Here is a 17649-nt window from a genome sequence, read left to right on the forward strand (position 1 = left end):
TCCAAAAGGACAGTGTCAATTGACAGTTTTATCATGTGTTATGTATCATTATCATGTGTTATGTGTCATCATAAGCAATATGAAACGATGAAAAAAAGACTGTTCTGTTAGGATCGCTTTTGTTTTACAACTTCCACAACCCGTGTATGACATTCACCAAGAGTCAAAGAACTTTTCTGCATATTTCCCCCTCCACTAAAAATCAAGTTTTTAAAGTTGTCCAGACGATGTTGTATAAGATGTGTAAAAAGACGAATTCATGGACGAAATCAGCCAATATAGAACACAGTAGGAACTAAACCAGACAACTTGCGGTTTGAGACTGATTAAATGAGAGGCACTGATGAAATGAGAAGCTAGTAAACCATGAGGAAAAGTTACCTCAGGGCTAGTAGCTGCTTAACGTGGCTATGTGAGCAGGCGCTAGCTGCTAGTCTGCTAGTCTTAGGCATGCTATTTCAGGACCATGACTGTTCTCTCTCTTTTTATACTTAAAACTTTGAAATATGCAATTTGGCGAAACACAAATATGTTTCTAGTTTTTTTTTTGTTCTTCTGATGAGCCAGTTTGATCCATGCCACCTCATTCTCAACGCTATCACACAGGTCATGTAGGAGGGGCAAGCAAGGATTGATCTGTGCTCAGTGTTAAACCACATCACAAAAAGCGCATTCACTTAATCCTGCAACATCTTGGTAAATACAAATATGTACTCTGATCTCTGCATTGTATGCGCTAACAGAGATCTTGTCCATCTGTCCACAGGCCTCATGGGGATCTTTTATGCTGGTGCTAAGTTTTTGCTTCCAGGAAATATCCAGCTATTGTGTGGAACAGTGCAAATAATTTAGAGTTAGATTTAAGAGTTAGCTTAGTATAAAGACTGATACTTATTTGTCATCACACTGTTATTTGTTTAAGACGCGCTTGAACACATACTAATGATAATTAATTCATTATTGCTTCACACGACTAGCCTCAGAACTGGGCAGATAAACAATGTTGCTATCTTAATAGCACATTTGGTCTGTCAGTATAGCTGCCTGCACAGAGAAATTGCAGCTGATCTGAGTTGGTGGTCTGGTCTTTCCTTTTCCCTGTCTTTTTGTTTCCCTGACTAGTCCCGTGAACACTGTCAGGATGAATGAGCCTTTAGCATTTGCTCCGTTCTCTGGCCTCGCTGTTGCTCGTCTATCAGTCTGTCTGCCTGTCTCTCTCAGTTTTCATCATCCCCCCCTCCTCTTTCCTCCTTCAAAAACTGGAGATACATTCTTAAAAATGCCAGCTGGACAGATGAGTTGAAATGGTGGTTAAGGTCACAGTGAAGTTTGTTGATGAGATATGAAAACAAACAGACAGGGGGTGGGGGGTATGTATTTTTGGAAGTGTAGCCATAGGGTCAGATTAGTCACCCTACCAAAGCTATGGGGCTCAATGGGGTCTTACACAGCCTACAGACACAAACACATACATTCAACCTCTCCCACACGCTGTCCTTGCCCTCGTTCTGTGCTCGACACTCTAACTTTCATCTATGCATGGGTTCACACACTCAAACATACGAGAGCTGCACTCAACCTGTCAGCTGCACAAAGTGCTATTGTGGTGCTCACTTTGAGTTTTCACTCACAGCGTGACTGAATGTAATCTAATGATGCGCCACATCACCACGAAGCACAAAATATTGAATCTTTGCCTTTGATCAGCAACAATGGGCCTCTCCCGATCGTCTAATCTTCAGGGAGAATTTTTGGCTGTAAGTTATGTAACACACAGACAGAGGGCATGTATTATCATCCCTTCATTTTTGCATAAATCTCCCAGAGACAGTAACGTCACATCACATGCACAGCTGCGTGTACAACGGGGAGCCCATTGTGTCACAGGGATAGATGTACTGAGCTCTTAGCACAGAGTCACTAATGTGTGCACTCTTTTAAACCCTAGATGCTGTCACCATGGTGAGCTGTTCTCTGACCCATCCTACAACTCAGCATAGTGTGTACACACATACACACACACTGAAAACAGCAGACTGACTAGTGGCAGTGGAAAAAATTGGCTTCTTCACTTTTTGAGGGTGTCAATTTTGTTGTTTTTATTTTCACATAAAAGTATGACTGTGTACTGTATTGTACATGAATGTCCTAAAAGACTGCAGTCCTTAAATGTGCTATATTGTTGGGGATTGTATCCAGTGAATTCAGGGAAAAAGGTTTCCCATTTTCATATGTTCGTGATTATAACACACCTACACTATGTGCTTACCTTGCGAGGCAGCGAGAGGCTCACAAGAGACCTTACCTGGCCATGCTCCAAGATATCTATTTGTTGATAAAACACAAAAGTTTGGACCAATGAGTTTCCTGTACTGGCAGCTATCGCAGGGTTCTAAATGTGATGACAGTCAACAAAGTCAGCTGACTCCTTCTATAGGTGGTGCTTCACTGATCCGATTGGTTAAGATTCGCTTAAGATAGGTGGGGATACGGACAGATGGTTCATCCAGTAACCTGCTAAATATTATATAATTGTGGAACACAGTTGTGGCAGGGTCTGTGATCCTAGTTTAAAGCTGTGAGCTTTTGAGACAGCACTTGTGAAGTGTGTACTTGCACCACACAGATTGTGGCCTGCAGGGAGCACTGCTGTGCTGGAAGTTGGGGTAAAAGAGAAGAAAAGAAGACTCTTTACCTAATCCCTGCAGATCATGGAGATCCACAACTCCCAGCCTGTGTGTGTGGGGGGAAATGTGTTTGTGTGTGTGTGTGTCTGTCCGTGCACTTCGCCTTCCTGTCTGGCCATTTGCCCTCCATTCTCCTGCCTACTGCTTCAATTTCCTATGTCCTTGTTGAGCCACATTTGGTGGATCAGATAATATTTGTCCGAATTTGGATGAGTTGCCCAGAAGATAAAAACAAACTGCTCAACGCTACTGAAAATCAAGTGACCAATCATATTCAAACATCTTCCAACTGTTGAAGGCACTGTGAGCTTGGATGTGATGTGAGCATATTAAGAAAGATATTCTTTAATTAAAAGGTTTAGAGGTCACGTCATTCAATCTTTTTTATTTTTTTTCCCCCCAGTACAAAAGTGCACTTAGATTTTCCTTAGAGAGTTCCTTCCAACAGTGAAGCTCACAAAGTTAAAGTTTAACAGCAACAAACGAAATGACTCATATATTCGCAATGCAAGGCACATATGATTTATTATAAAAAGTTTGTTCAACCGATCAATGAAGCATCAAGGCAAATGCAGTCCTTCAGAAAGCTCAGATAATTAGGAGTGTTTATTTAGGATACAGTGGTCATAATAATAAAAAACCTCTACATTTTAGTTTCAAACACCATATAAAGGATTTGCAAAAAATGAGATGGAGGGGCCGCTTTCAACCAACAATGTAACATTAGCCTAATTAGCAAACTAGCTCCAGCTAAGAGAAGATGCTTGCAGCGACCAACATGTTACATGCTTTTGTCTTCCTTCTTAAAATCAGTCATGCACTTTATGTCTGACTAGATTGACAATTTCATTGTCGTACATATTAGAGTCTCATTATTGTCGCTAAATGTCACAAGCCTATTACAATATAACGCCTAACTTAACCAAGTAGTTACATAAGACAAAGCAGGACTGAAATCACAAGGAAACAGCTGAATTCTAAAATTCATTGTAAACTAACTTCAGTAGACCAGATGGGAGTCACACTCGGTCGTTCAACTTGACAGTAGTGTGTTTGTAGCTCCAACTCCTCTGGCCTCTAAATGCAGACATCGTTGCCTCTTAAATGAGATTCAACAGTCAGCAGGACAATTTATCGTATGCGTGGACATTGTGTTACTATGAGTCATATTTGAGTCCAGTAACACCAAAAAACATGTAAAAAATCCTGTCTGAAAAGACGCAAATCAATAGATGGAGTCTTCGAAACTAATTTGAAGTTTTGCAGTGAGATTGGTTTGGTATCACCTGCTGCGGGACCTTTAGCAGGACTGCTAAACAAAGTGCTGTTACCTTTCAAATGAGGCTCTGTGGGACCAGAATAACTATAACACTGTTTCCATTTTTCTTTTTTTCCATTTTCTGCAGTCTCAAGGTAGAAAAAAAAGTGTGCTGTTTCGAACTTTGGGGATAAATCCTCTGCATGTGCCATCAGAGGAAGAGATTCCAAAGGTTGCCTGATGTAACCTTCTACTTGCTCTCTGTCTGTGTAGATAAATGTCAACCATACAGTATGCATCTCCTGTGAAAACTGTATTTCATTGTGGAGGCCTCAGTTCAGAACTGTGTAGAAAATGTGCTGCTTTTCACACACATCGACAGCGGGATTAATCCATAACAGTGAAAGCTTCAGATTTTCGTAAAACTCACTCTTATGATAGATACTGTAAATAACCATGGAGAGAGGAGCCTTGCTGTTACAAGCTTATGCATGTGGATTTTAAACAATAGACAGTAATTTCAGATTGTTCAGTTATTTGTTTACCTGCTGAGTCACTGATGTATCACTTAACTGATTAGCCAATATTAAAAAGAGGCAAGTCAACTTGGGCCCCAGTGTACACACAGCGACCCCTTGAAAGCATTTTACACACATGTGCTCAGGCTTGCGTCCATTAAATTGTAAAATATGTTGGAGACGTGTTTTCACATTTTGCCATATGGTTTGAAAAAGATGTAATTTCTCACATCGTGAGCACATTGCTGTTTAGACAATCAAATAGCTATCCCAGCATGCATTGAGCAGCCCATTTGTCATCTTGGAAAGAAGCACGACTTCAGCTGAACACTTATGTTGCTCTGTGCCTGCTGTGTGCACACATTAAGCAGAAAACAACCATTTAGCATGTTCACAGTGACTTCATGTGAAGTTCTTCTGGCATCAGAACTGGCTGAACTGTGGATATCATTCTAGTGCATCTAATGTCTCAAATTGTGCTACTCAAGGGATTAATGACGCCATAAGATTGCAACTATAATGTGATGACACGTTTTAGAGGAGAAAGTATTGTGATAGCAGTTCTGGAGTAGTTTTAAAAAGCAACCAGTAACTGTAGCTTCGGGCCAGTCAAGTGTAAGTTTTGGCTCTTAAAATCCATTACTATTAGAGCATACCCAGCCAAGAGCAAAAGCTTTGCGAAACTCTGACCCACATAAACATGCTGATCTCAAATCAGCACTTTGAACCACAACGCAATCACTTCCCAACAGTTAGAATAGTGCGTTATTGACTGGGGTCCAAAACTTATCATTTACCAACTGCTCTAAGTGAGGGCTGTTTGTTGGGCGCAGCTCTGCTGACGGTGAAGGCACTCTAGGCCAAACTTTGACGTTTGAATCCTATTCAAGGCCTCGAGGTCCTGACTCTAGAGGTAACGTAACCAGAGCTCAAGGCCTCAGGTTCACCATGACCCAATTCTGTCCTCCTATTGCCTCGACAGTTGTGGCGGAGAGGAGATGGACATGTGACACAGGAGACTGACTGTGGAGAAAGGATATTTAATTAAGACATTGCATATTGGACATATATTCTCAACAAACCTGTTAGAACAGTGTAAGAAAAATAAATCAATGATTATCTTTTTCAAAGGCAATTATCCAGCCAGGGGCACCGCTGTGTTACACCTCCTTTATCAAAGTGCTGATATGCTTTTCAAATGAGAACAGTTTCCTCTGCTGACAGCATTCAAGAAGCAAACATGTACATGTACATTGCATGTAGCAAAGGGCCTGAGCTGGGACTTGAACCTTGGCTGGCTGCATGGAGGAGCTTTAGTCTTTGTGCAAGGTGTGCCCAATTCACCAGTTGAGCGACACTCAAAGGCACCTCTTGCACCTGTAAATGAAGAGAGTAGACATGCCTCATCTAAACACACTTAACGTGAAACAATGACACAAGAAAAAAAGCTTTTAAAATGCATATAAACATATTTCTCCAGGTGAAAATTGTACAAAATCAAGCTTGTTATAACTAACACACTCAGGCCATGCAGTTGGGGATCAATTCACTCCCAGATGTAAACACTCTACTAGACTCAAATGGACCTAGACTCTCTGTAAATGCTCCAAAAATCCATCTATTTGGCTCTTTTTGTAAACAGTTACTGTAAATCGTAAGTGTAGATACAGCCAAATAAAGTTGCTTTCATTCACACATTTATCTGTTAGTTTTCATGATATTTAATCATTTCTGAGTAATGACAGCAGCTGCAGCAAAATAGAAAAGGCTTTATACATCAGGCAGAAATTTCTCTCAGGTCTACAAAAGGTCCTCCAGTCAAAATGAGCAAATAGATCGTCCCTTATCTATTTCTACACCTTTAGATGTTGTTTCCTCGTTGTGTTAAGGAAATAACATCACATGCTTAGGGCTAGAAATTTAAATGTGTTTGGTTAGGGTTAGAAAATTATCCTGATTAATACTAAAACACCTTCTTTTTTCAAAGCCACCATCACCTTAAGGCATGCCATTTTTCTGGTTGCCTTGGTGACACGTCAACACGTGTTATGACAAGACTTTGTGACCCCCTCATTGGTTTTAAGCAATAAAAATCACTTATTTATTGTAAGAAAAAAAAACTCTTTGGTTAGAGTAAAATACATTCTTTGTACTTTGCCACTGTCACCTTAATGCAGTGTTTCTCAATTCCGGTCCTCATGACCCACTGCCCTGCATGCTTTCGATGTTTCCCTCCTCCACCACACCTGATTCAAATGATCAGCTCGTCATCAAGCTCTGCAGTGTTCTGATAAGGAGACATTCATTTGAATCAGGTGTGGTGGAGGAGGGAAACACAGAAAACATGCAGGGCAGTGGGTCACGAGGACCGGAATTGAGAAACACTGCCTTAATGGATGCCTTTTTGACACTTCACGTCTCAAGAGTGTGTACACTTTTTTCGTACATGTGACCAACAATCGTTTTCTTTGGATACACTGGTGTGCCTAACATTTTGCTGCTGTTCTTTTACCATATAACTATTTGTGTGTGTGTGTGTGCGCGCTTTCTCCCAAATATTAGAAGAATATTAAGGTCAGAGCCAGTCAAAGGCAGAGAAAGGTTGGTTCTTCACCTCTGACTTGCCGTGCCCTGAGATTCTTTAAGAATGATGAGTGCTTTTGAAACTGTGACCTGTCGATGACTCTACAAAAGCTACAGGCGGTAGCAGCTGGTTAAACAAAAACAAATGCTAGCCACTGGTAACTCAGGATGAAAAGGGGTATAGTTTATTCATTCTGGACAATGCCGTACTTCCTGTTATGCATATCCCTGACTCGAGCCTAGACCTTGAACCCCTTACACCATCAGCAGAGGTAACCATTAAACCATCTGTCTCCCCTGACCCTGGTAAGATGGCCATCCTGGCTGAAGATTAGAGCTAGCATCAGACTCAGTGACTGAGCTTCCTGAAAATAAAAGGAATATAATACATGCCTTTTGGAAAGATTAGTTAACCCACTTCCCAGTGTGATGCACTGCATTCATTTTGAAGAAACCAAAGCATGTCCAGTATCAATGCTTTTTGTTGTTGAAGCGTCAATATTTAGGATTAAAACGCTGAAAAGAATGTGTCAAAGAAATACATAATCTGTGACAATTGTATGACTAACAAAGCGCCCTCTTCTCCCCGCAGCATTTCATTGTTGGGGAGGAGCAAACCGAAGCTGTGAGGAGTCAGAGATGACTATAACGTTCAATGTTGCATATAATGTATAATGTTCTTTTTTTTATTGGATCCAAGATGCAAATCATCCCTCTGAAAATTCATTGGGGTAACACTTTGAAAACAAAGAAAAAAAGATGAAAATTCCATGTACATGTCCTTCATGACTGATGGAGAGTCAGACTAAATGGTAACCCTAAAAATCGGTTATTGTAGCAGTAAAGACAGAGAAAAACATTTGAAAGTACCTAAAAGAAAACGTAAGGTGCAGCAGTGCAACCAATGCGGGACGTTACTCTGGAGCCCTGTAATTCAAATGATTTGCTGTTTTCAATCACATGGGTTCATTCCATGCAGCTGGTCAGCTTTTCTGTCAACCTGCAGAGCATTGAGTCTGTATCCCTGCTTCATTTGCATACTAATAGAGAAATGCATGATGTCCTAAGATTGTTGTTGTGACAACGCAGAGGAGACATATGGCTGTTTCAGAGAATCCTCAGGGTGTCAGAAAAGGTGGAAGCTCTCACTGAGTGTGTGTGCAAGGTTGGAAGGGAAGGCAGTACAGAAATGAAACTTAAGAGCACACATTGGAAATGTTTTTATGTGCGTAAACAGACGCAGCCACCAGCCACCAGCCACCACCACCCCCATCTATATCCTCAGCTGATCTGTAAAGGCAAACAACCAACCCAGGAATTTATGATCAAGGTTACTGCACTGTGAACAGAGTCCATCAGTCGAGGAAGAATGTGTTGGAAAATGAAATGGCTGTGCACAGAAACACAGTCAGGGTGATTTGTGTGGGAGGGAACAATGCCCACACTTCATTTGTTAAAAATTTGTTAGATAACTGAGGCGCTGTTGTTTGCTGCATTTGGACACAAAACAAGACTTTCCTCCAGTTTACATCTAAAATAGCATCGCCTGCCTCATCCTATTCCACTTCAAGAAACCCCCTTTTTTTCTTCTATTTTTCTCTCTCTCTCTTTTTTTTTTGCACATTTTGATGTTATTTTTCAAGGTCTACTGAGGGCGAAAACAACATAGGAACTGTATTCGTGAGCAAGAACACGTGCTGCCCTCAGACTTAGAGAGCAGCTGGCAGTACCATCAAACATTCATGAGAGAGATGGAAAGACAGTGTGGAGCCAGGGCTATGGGAGGACAGGCAGAGATGGAGAGTGTGAACTTGCAAAGGTTAATGGGACTTGTCTGCATCACTTTTGAGATGATGTTGTTATTGTGGGCCATTGTTTTGTTTGTAACATGTAGGTCAAGGTGAGCTGAAATCGAGTTTCTGTTAACTGTAATTCTTCTCCTTTGTCCTGTCTGCAGCATTTGTTAAATTCAGTACAACTAAGGTGGCCAATACTCATCAGTACCCCAGCAGCATGTTTTGATACCTTGAACAAGGCATTCAGGACTCCAAATACCCAAATAAAAAGCACCTATTGGTGTCCTCGTTGTGTTTGTAGTGTTAGAAAAAAAATTAATAGATGACCTGACTTGACCTGACATGAGCTGAAAAGGCAAACATAGCTACTCAGTGGGTGTGGTTGTAACTTGAGAAGAAAACAAAACCCACTTTCTTGATAATTTAGTTGCCATGTTATCAGTTATTTTGATAGCTTGATCAAGGCTATGTGACTATCCCTAATAAGCAGAGATCATGCTGTACTGGCACCGATTTTCTTTTCGCAAGAAAATATTGAGCAGGATTAAGAGCAGAGATGGCTTTGAGGTGTTTTTAAAAAAAAAAAAACTATTTTGCCAAAACATTTTATATATTAATGTGAACTGAATGTCAAACACTCTAAGAAATGAGAGTGAATGTCTCAGAAAACTGCAGAGCTATGCAAAAACCTCTGAGACTGATTGAAGAATTTCAAACTGAGTGAGTCCAGAGAGCTGATGTTACTCTGGTTCAAGATTCATGTTGATAACAAGTAATATTTGCCAAAAAAAACAACCTTACAGTCCCACTTTAATTTATTAGAATAAAACTACTATATTCTAGATTGTGACACATGGTTAGAATCATGGACTGATATTACTGAAATCTTGTAGCATTGTAAAGCTAACTGCGCAATTAAAAAACCAATAAGCCTTTTTGTGGTGCAATTAGCTAAACTATTCTTATTTGACAAGTTAAGGCCCCTCCAGTACTACACAGAAAACCACCAGCATTCTAATTGTTTTGCTTACCCTTATCTTAAAATTCCAAGAACAAAAGTCAAACAAAAAGCTGGATGGCAAGCATTAGGATAGCAGTGCACTGATATCACCTAAAACATTATAGTTAGTGTTGCCATTTGTTTTATTTTCTTATCATTTCTAGCTAACCACAGACACATGTGTCAGTAATTTAGCCAACAACCCTAGGTTTTTCTGACAAATAAACTATATTAGCAACCTTCCACCAAATGTAATTTTATGTGTTGTGGTGCTCCCGCACCAGATTTTGTCACACAGCTGCTGGACTGTTTTCTTTGATTGTTACAGTTAGTCATTTGATGTTCAAAGCATTTAGCTGTTTCTGGTTGTTTTGAAGTTGCATCCTTTCACCTACTGCTTAAGTTACCTTAAGTGATGTTAAGTGTTCTGTGGGAATGCAGCTTGGTCATTAAGAGCTTTATGTATGAGGAGAAGAATTTCAAATCCTATTCTGGATTTAACAGGGAGCTAATGAAGGGAAGCTAAAACTGGAGAAATATTATCTTTCTAGCTAGTTTTTTTTTTTAAATCAGAAATCTAGCTTCAGCATTTTAGATTTACAGTTACAATAATCCAATGTTGAAGTAACAAATGCATGAACCAGTTTTTCTGTATCACTAATTTTGGCAATATTACAAAGGTAAAAGAAGGCAGTTATAGAAACCTGTTTTATATGGGAGTCAAAGGATAGATTCTGGTAAAAAAAATCTCTATGGTTCTTCACTGTAGTACTAGAAGCCAAGAAAATACCATCTAGAGTAACTATATTGCTAGACAGTTTCTTTTTTAAGTGCTCAGGTCCAAAGATAACAACTTCACTTTTATCTGAATTTAGAAGCCATCTAGCTCTTTATGTCTTTGAGATATACTTGTAGTTTCACCAACTGATTGGTTTCATCTGGTTTCATACATAAGTACAGTTGAGTATCATCAGCATAGCAATGGAAATTTATGCCATGCTGTTTGATAAGATTACCTAATGGAAGCATATATAAAGTGAAAATTATCAGTCCGAGCGCAGAACCCTGTGGAACTCCATAGTTTACTCTGCTGTGTGAGTGAGATTATTTGTTTACGTGAACAAAGTGGAATCTATCAGATAAATATGTTTTAAACCAGCCATCACAATAACATGTTATAGTCTCTGTAATAGAATGCTGTGATCGATTGTATCAAATCCAGCCTCTTCTGACCAATTAACTTCTTTTTCAGAGGGCAACTTTGTCTATCGTTGTACTCATTGAAATTATAGTGTTGTCAACAAGACAATCAAATTAGGAAGGTTTTTTTTATACAAAATTAGAAAGGAAGGTTAAACAAATATGCAACTGCCATGGATTAAAAATTCATACTCGAAAGTGGAAACATCAGTCTGTAGTCAAAGGTGTCCTATCAACGTGTTAATTTTATTGTGGTGGTATTTGAAAAAATGCTTTTTGAGGCACAGAAGATTTTTCACTTGTGGCTACTGGACAAGTTGAGACAACAAAAGTGAGAGGCTGCAGTTAGAGCTAAGTCTGACCAAAACAAATGCCAGTCTTTTATGTATGAACAGACATATAAGAAGTGCCTATAGATTTTAAGCTTGATTTTGTAAGATAATCAAAATACTCGAACTGTATTATAAGAAGCACTATATGAGTGGTAGTGTGAATGAGACACAAAAAAGTATTTTGTTGAACCTTGACAAAGTGCTTTATAAGTGCGGACCATTTATAATTGATCTGCCTCTAAACGGAGTAAACTTGACTTCTCTGTTTACATCTACTGTAGTATAGATGATTCAATCTTCAAGACAATATTTGTTATGTTCATCTTTGAACATGTTATCAATATTTTAATTAAAGATGCTTATTTTAATCAGTCACTGAATACAGTATTATACAGTCACTTTAATCTTACTTAAGCTTATTACACAAAATAACTAAAGCTTCACCATGACTCTTACATGACCCTTATATCCAATACCCACTTATTCTAATGAAAAAGATTAATAATCTCCTGTTTTTTTTATTTTAATTGATGCCATCTTTGTATTTTTATTGACTGAGTTAAGATTACACATTTTCCAACAGCCTTCCCTTTTTTGAATTTGGATCGAAAAGCACATTGTAAACATTTCATATCTGTATTTTGCCAAAGATAAAAAACATCCCAAGGGGAATGGCAACTATTTTGCAGCATCTCACTCAGTTCCTCACAGTATTCCTCTTCACTGCAGAGTCTTCTCACATCAGTGTGCTTCCTTTGTCCCAATCCTGCCAAAGATATGAGGGAACAAGGCAATAGGCGTCACAGTATACCAAGAGGGTGATAGCTGTGGTGTGTTGGTTCAGCTTTGCTCAAGAGAGCCTTGAAACAAAACCTGCGCCCTTAGATCCACAGGCCTGGGGAAGGGGGAGGATTGAGGTCAGCTTGTATATTTGTTTGTGCGTGTGTGTGTGTGTGTGTGTGTGTTCTTGTCCGCAGCAGTGAGAAGAACATCTTAGAAAGTTAGGGAGATTAGCCGAGTTAGTGTCTGTGCTAATACTGGCCCATATCTGCCATTGATCCTCATCCGCTCATATGTTCTCAGAAAGGGAAGCACCAAAGCAGTTATGTGCGCTGACCAGGTTAAAGCTGTGTGTATTTACAGCATCGCGCTGCTATTTACAGTAAGGACACTACTTTATCTATTTCTGTATTGCACTGTACAGTAACAGGCTTAATACTACTATAACAGACCGTGTTTTGTGGAGTGTTCAGCAGCATATGTCCTGTACTTTCTTTACCAGGTATTCATGCTGTTGGTTCTGTGCCACAAACACCTCTAATGATGGTGTTAAGAGGTAATAAAAAAGATAAATGTCCTTACAAATCAGCTGTGACTGGGAACAGGGTGTAACATGGCCTGTGTTATGACAAAAATAAAGTGTGTGTTTGTGTGCATAAGACTTGCTTTGCATTAGTACAGATGGTCAAGAAAGGCCTTGTTGAGCCCCTTCTGTTATAGCTGACTGTGAAGCAGAGAGGTTCTCTGTCTCTCATCCATCTGCTCGTGCTCAGTGGAGTATCCAACTCTCTGCGGTAGTGGGGCAGTCATTAGCCGGCTGGGTCTCTGGGACGACAATAATTAAGAAATGAGATGGACTGGTGCTGTCCTCTAGGAGTCGGCAGACTGCTGCAGCACCCCCCCTCCCACACACACACACCAGGGAGCTGCCTCAACTCCAATAACCATTGTGTTTATATAACAGGATGAAAGAAGCAGGGCAAAATAAACTGAAGAAGCCACATTTTCCTTCAATGTCAACCAGAGCACACAAGTCCATTAACTTAATTATTTTTTTTCTTCTGTGATTTTAGTTAAGTCAAATTGCTAATGATACATTAGTCTGTGATAAACATAAGAATCTGTTCTTTAACTGAACTTTTTCATAAGTGAACTTGCACTATACTTCAGTAAGCACAGAATATAAAAAACCTTCAGAGATTAATGCTAATAAAAACACTTTAGTCTCATCAGAATATCTTTAATATCTTTAATAATGCTTTAATAAAACAGTGCCAAACAGAAATTCATGTGAGAAACATTGGTTCAGGTTGTGGAGAAAAAACACCATGTAAGAGTTCCATGTAACCATGTAATCTACAGAGTTTCAGCCTGTTCCACACATTACTCCCCAAAAAGAGTGGGCCTCCATGAGCAATAGGCCGAGGAGGACACCACTAATGAAAGAAAGATTCTAAACAGCAAGACTGATTCTCCTGAATTCTATGAAAACCTCTACAAAATATCATTAATAAGCCACAGTCTATCTAGCTTAGAATGATACTATCCTTCCATCCGTTTTCTATACCCGCTTAATCCATTTAAATTATTCTAGAAAAGAACAAATGTCTCAGTCCGATCAAAATCATAAGATATTGAACCTCTCAAAACCAAAAAATACACCCAGGCAAATGCAGTTGGAGGATCCAATCACTCCTGTACGTATGTGCTCAGTTAGACTCAAATGGACCTAGGCACTCTGTACCTGCTCCAAAGTTTCATCTTTTTGCATCTTTATGTAAAAACAGTGAAGTGTAAGTATATATTAGAACAGCGGAATTCCAGCAGAACACCACTCAAAGTCTCAGAAAGGCAAGGTAAGACAGATCCAAGCGATCTGGACTACTTGCAGGATGAAGCTTTACATGTTATTTTCATGAGCTTTGTGGAACAGATGGAATAAGAAACTATTGAGCTGAAAAAGTGCAAAAAATCCAAGACCTACATGTCATACTCTACAGGCCTCATGTTTGCTTGTTAGATGTTAAAGTTCATAATTTAGTAAGTATGTAAGTATGGCTTGTTTGGAAGGGTTGCAGGAGAAAGCCTCTTCTCTCTAAATCTAAATCTCTCTAGATCTTAGGTTTGTAAAGCTACATCTGAACAAATCACAAGACTTCTGGAACAATATAGAGATGTTTGGTCATAATGCACAGCAGCACGTTTGGAGAAAACCAAACAGCATATCAGCACAAACACCTCATACCAACTGTCAAGCACGGTGAACATGAACTCCTCTGTATACCAAAGTATTCTAGAGTCAAATGTGAGGCCATCTGTTTGACAGCTAAAGCTTGGCTAAAACTGGGTCATCAACAGGACAATCATCCCAAACACAGCAGTACATCTACAACAGAATATCTGAAAAAGAAAAGAATCAAGCTGTTGCAATGGTCCAGTCAAAGTCCAGACCTCAACTTGACTGAAATGCTGCGGTGGGACTTTAAGAGAGCTGTGTATATATTAATGCACACAAACCTCAATGAACTGACACAACATTGTAAATAAGAGTGGGCCAAAATTCCTCCACAACCATGTGAGAGACTGATAACATCGTACAGATAATGATTACTTCAATTTTCAGACACTGCTTCTGCATTTTGGCTCGTTAAATAAATAATGACAGTGTGATATGCCATGTTCATCTAATAGAGAATAGTCAAGGATTTGCTTTCTCTTTCACATGACTGTATATAAAAGTTGAAAAAGGAAAGATGTACTGGTCAGCATTCAGTCCATGTACATGCCACGAATAAATTGATCTGAAATCTGCAATTGCAAAAAAAACTCCTACAAACTCACATGAGCATGAATGGCAAGTACTGGAAGTGTAACAGAAACTACCAGCAAAGAGCTGCAAGGACCTTCTACATGTTTGCAATGTTTTAAGGGCTATCATTTTTGTTAAGAGATTGAAAGCCAAAAACAGGGTGGTTTGTGTTTTTACTTCACAATCTCAAAGCTTTGGTTCTTGTTGTTATTTTCATTTCATGTAAATATTCTGATCATACAAGATTGGTTCATTTACTTCTAAAAAATATGAAAAAAATGCCAGTGATTTTGATCTGCAACGTTTTGGTCATTTAACTACCGTGATATTTCTTATCTGTGATACAAAGCCACAGATTATATCCAGGTTCTTTTGCTGTGGTTTACCACTGCACACAGTATTAAAAAAACAAATTCAGAGTCGAGGTAATGCAGCGTAATAATGACACTGTATCCAGCCCACCTTAAGGTCTCACATCCTGCGGAGTTGCAAACGTTTAAGGTATTTTCAACACAGATTATATATTTTTTATTTCCACAGTTATGTAATTCTAGGCATTACTTTCACAATACCCAACTAAAAGCCACATGCTGCAATGGCACCTTATTAACTGACTCTTGTGCAGACCCAGTTGCGTAAACAGCAAGCTGTTTCAACCAAACAGATTTGACCATTCTGAAGGTAGCATCCGAGCGAAACTTTAAAGTAGACTGAATTCCATGATTGAAAGCTCTATAAGAGCCATTCCCATGAGAAACGCCATGAAAAAAACCCAAAGTATTTGAAGAGAAAAGGTGAAGGAGATTAAAGTTTGATTGAAAAAGTGGTGTGAGAAGAGAGGAGTCATTTTTCTGTGAGAAGAAGGCAACGTGAAGCATTTCTTGAACAGGTCCTCAGCCACATGACAGAGCCACTGTAGCACGTGAAAGGTGTATGCAGTAAATCAGAGACAGTGGTATAGAAAGTCTTACATTGCAGTGATTACTTTCTCATATAGCAGAGTTTTAGGCTATTTATCCTCCTGCTTGGGGCTGGGTTTTCCTTAATTTAAGCATCTGAGCTGGCTCGCTGAATAAACAACACGGTGTCTCTGATAGTCGGATACAGACAGACAGAAAATCCCATTAAGTCATGCTTCAGCTTGGTCAAACACAGAGAGGAGAGAAGAAGAGCAGCTACCAGTGAATAGACAAGCAGACATAAAGCATTGTGAAGAGGTGCAGGACAGAAGCTGAAATCTGCTTTCAGCTCAGAGTCCCGTTTTTCTTTGCTTAGTTTATTATCATGCTTAGACCACTGACACCAATAACTGCAGAAGGAAAGATATTCTAAGGCATAACCATCTGCCCGTGTGTGTCACCCCTCTGATGCTTGTTTATGACGCACAGCTGCAGAGTACATGTTAGCATGTGTTTGCGTATGAGGCTGTCTTGCAGTCAGGGCTTCTCTTGTATCTTTGACCTTTCTGTCGCAGCCCCACCTGACTTCCCTTCTCATTTCCTTTCCTAATTTGAGCCGCCTCATATGAGGAAACTCCACATTCCAGAAGCCACGATGCTTGGTGTGACGACAACTAATCCTAGTGTGTGTGTGTGTGTACGTGTGCACATGCAAGCTTGCAAATGGATTTGCGTAAGAGGCTCAGAGCATCACTAGGCTGCTGTGCTAAGTGGCGTGTAAGCTGCCACCCGTCCCCCACACTCCTTCCCCAGCAAACACACGGATGGATAGAGAAAAACATTTGAAAGTTAAAATGACTGTTGAACAGAGTCAAAACCAGCCGATGCTAATGGGATAAGCCTCAACTGAGAAAGTACACCAAAATATATTTAATATATAAAAAGAAAAGGAAGAAGGATGGTGTGATGTTAGATTTTAATAAAATATTAAAATCTTGTCTGCAGCAGTAATAAAATATAACACTTAAACTCATAACTAAAGCTACTCTGCAGTAAAGTTAGATTCAACGCTAGCAGATCTATTCATGCCTTTGGTTCGTCTCATTAGTCATCTACCTGCTGTAATCAGTGTCAGGTGTTGAAACTTGAACGCAAATTAGACCGCTATCAACACACTTGAGTCAGAAAATGAACTGGGTCCCAAAATGATAATAAGTCCAGTACTTAGCTGGCTTCAACCACAGTGCTGGAATCATCAAATGAAGCCGAGAGGAAAGTTATTGCAGGTCTTTACGCAGGCTAATCTTGCTGAGTCTTTCAGAGAGACTCAAGTTGAAACTAAAGTTAGGTTGTTAATTGTTGTTGTTTTTTCTGCATTTTCATTTTCTTATTCTTCCTTTTGTTTTTCTTTGGTTTCTGACCCAGTCTATTTTGCTTGGGAAGGCTCATAACTGAGGTTATGCCAAAGTATTTGAGTAGTAGCCATGATTATGCTAGCAGGCCACATATGTGATAAAGCCTCCGTGTAACGGTGTGATAAGATATTGGGTATCAGTATCATCATCACTGGAAGGTGCATCCAATGCACGTTTTGCAGGATATTTATTATTTATAACAGCTTCTAGGTGTGTTACTGCCACCACGCCACCACCTTTTCCCCATGTTGATGTTTGCTGACGATTGTAAGTTAGTATAATGTTAAGTTTTGTTTTACTCTGGTTGCATGTCTGATCACTCTTCTTTGCAGACTTTTGAGCACTCCCATATTTTTGAAAGTCTTGAGGCCA

Source organism: Leuresthes tenuis, unplaced genomic scaffold (assembly GCF_036924035.1).
Source record: "Leuresthes tenuis unplaced genomic scaffold, fLeuTen1.0.hap1 SCAF_20, whole genome shotgun sequence".
Taxonomy (NCBI): domain Eukaryota; kingdom Metazoa; phylum Chordata; class Actinopteri; order Atheriniformes; family Atherinopsidae; genus Leuresthes; species Leuresthes tenuis.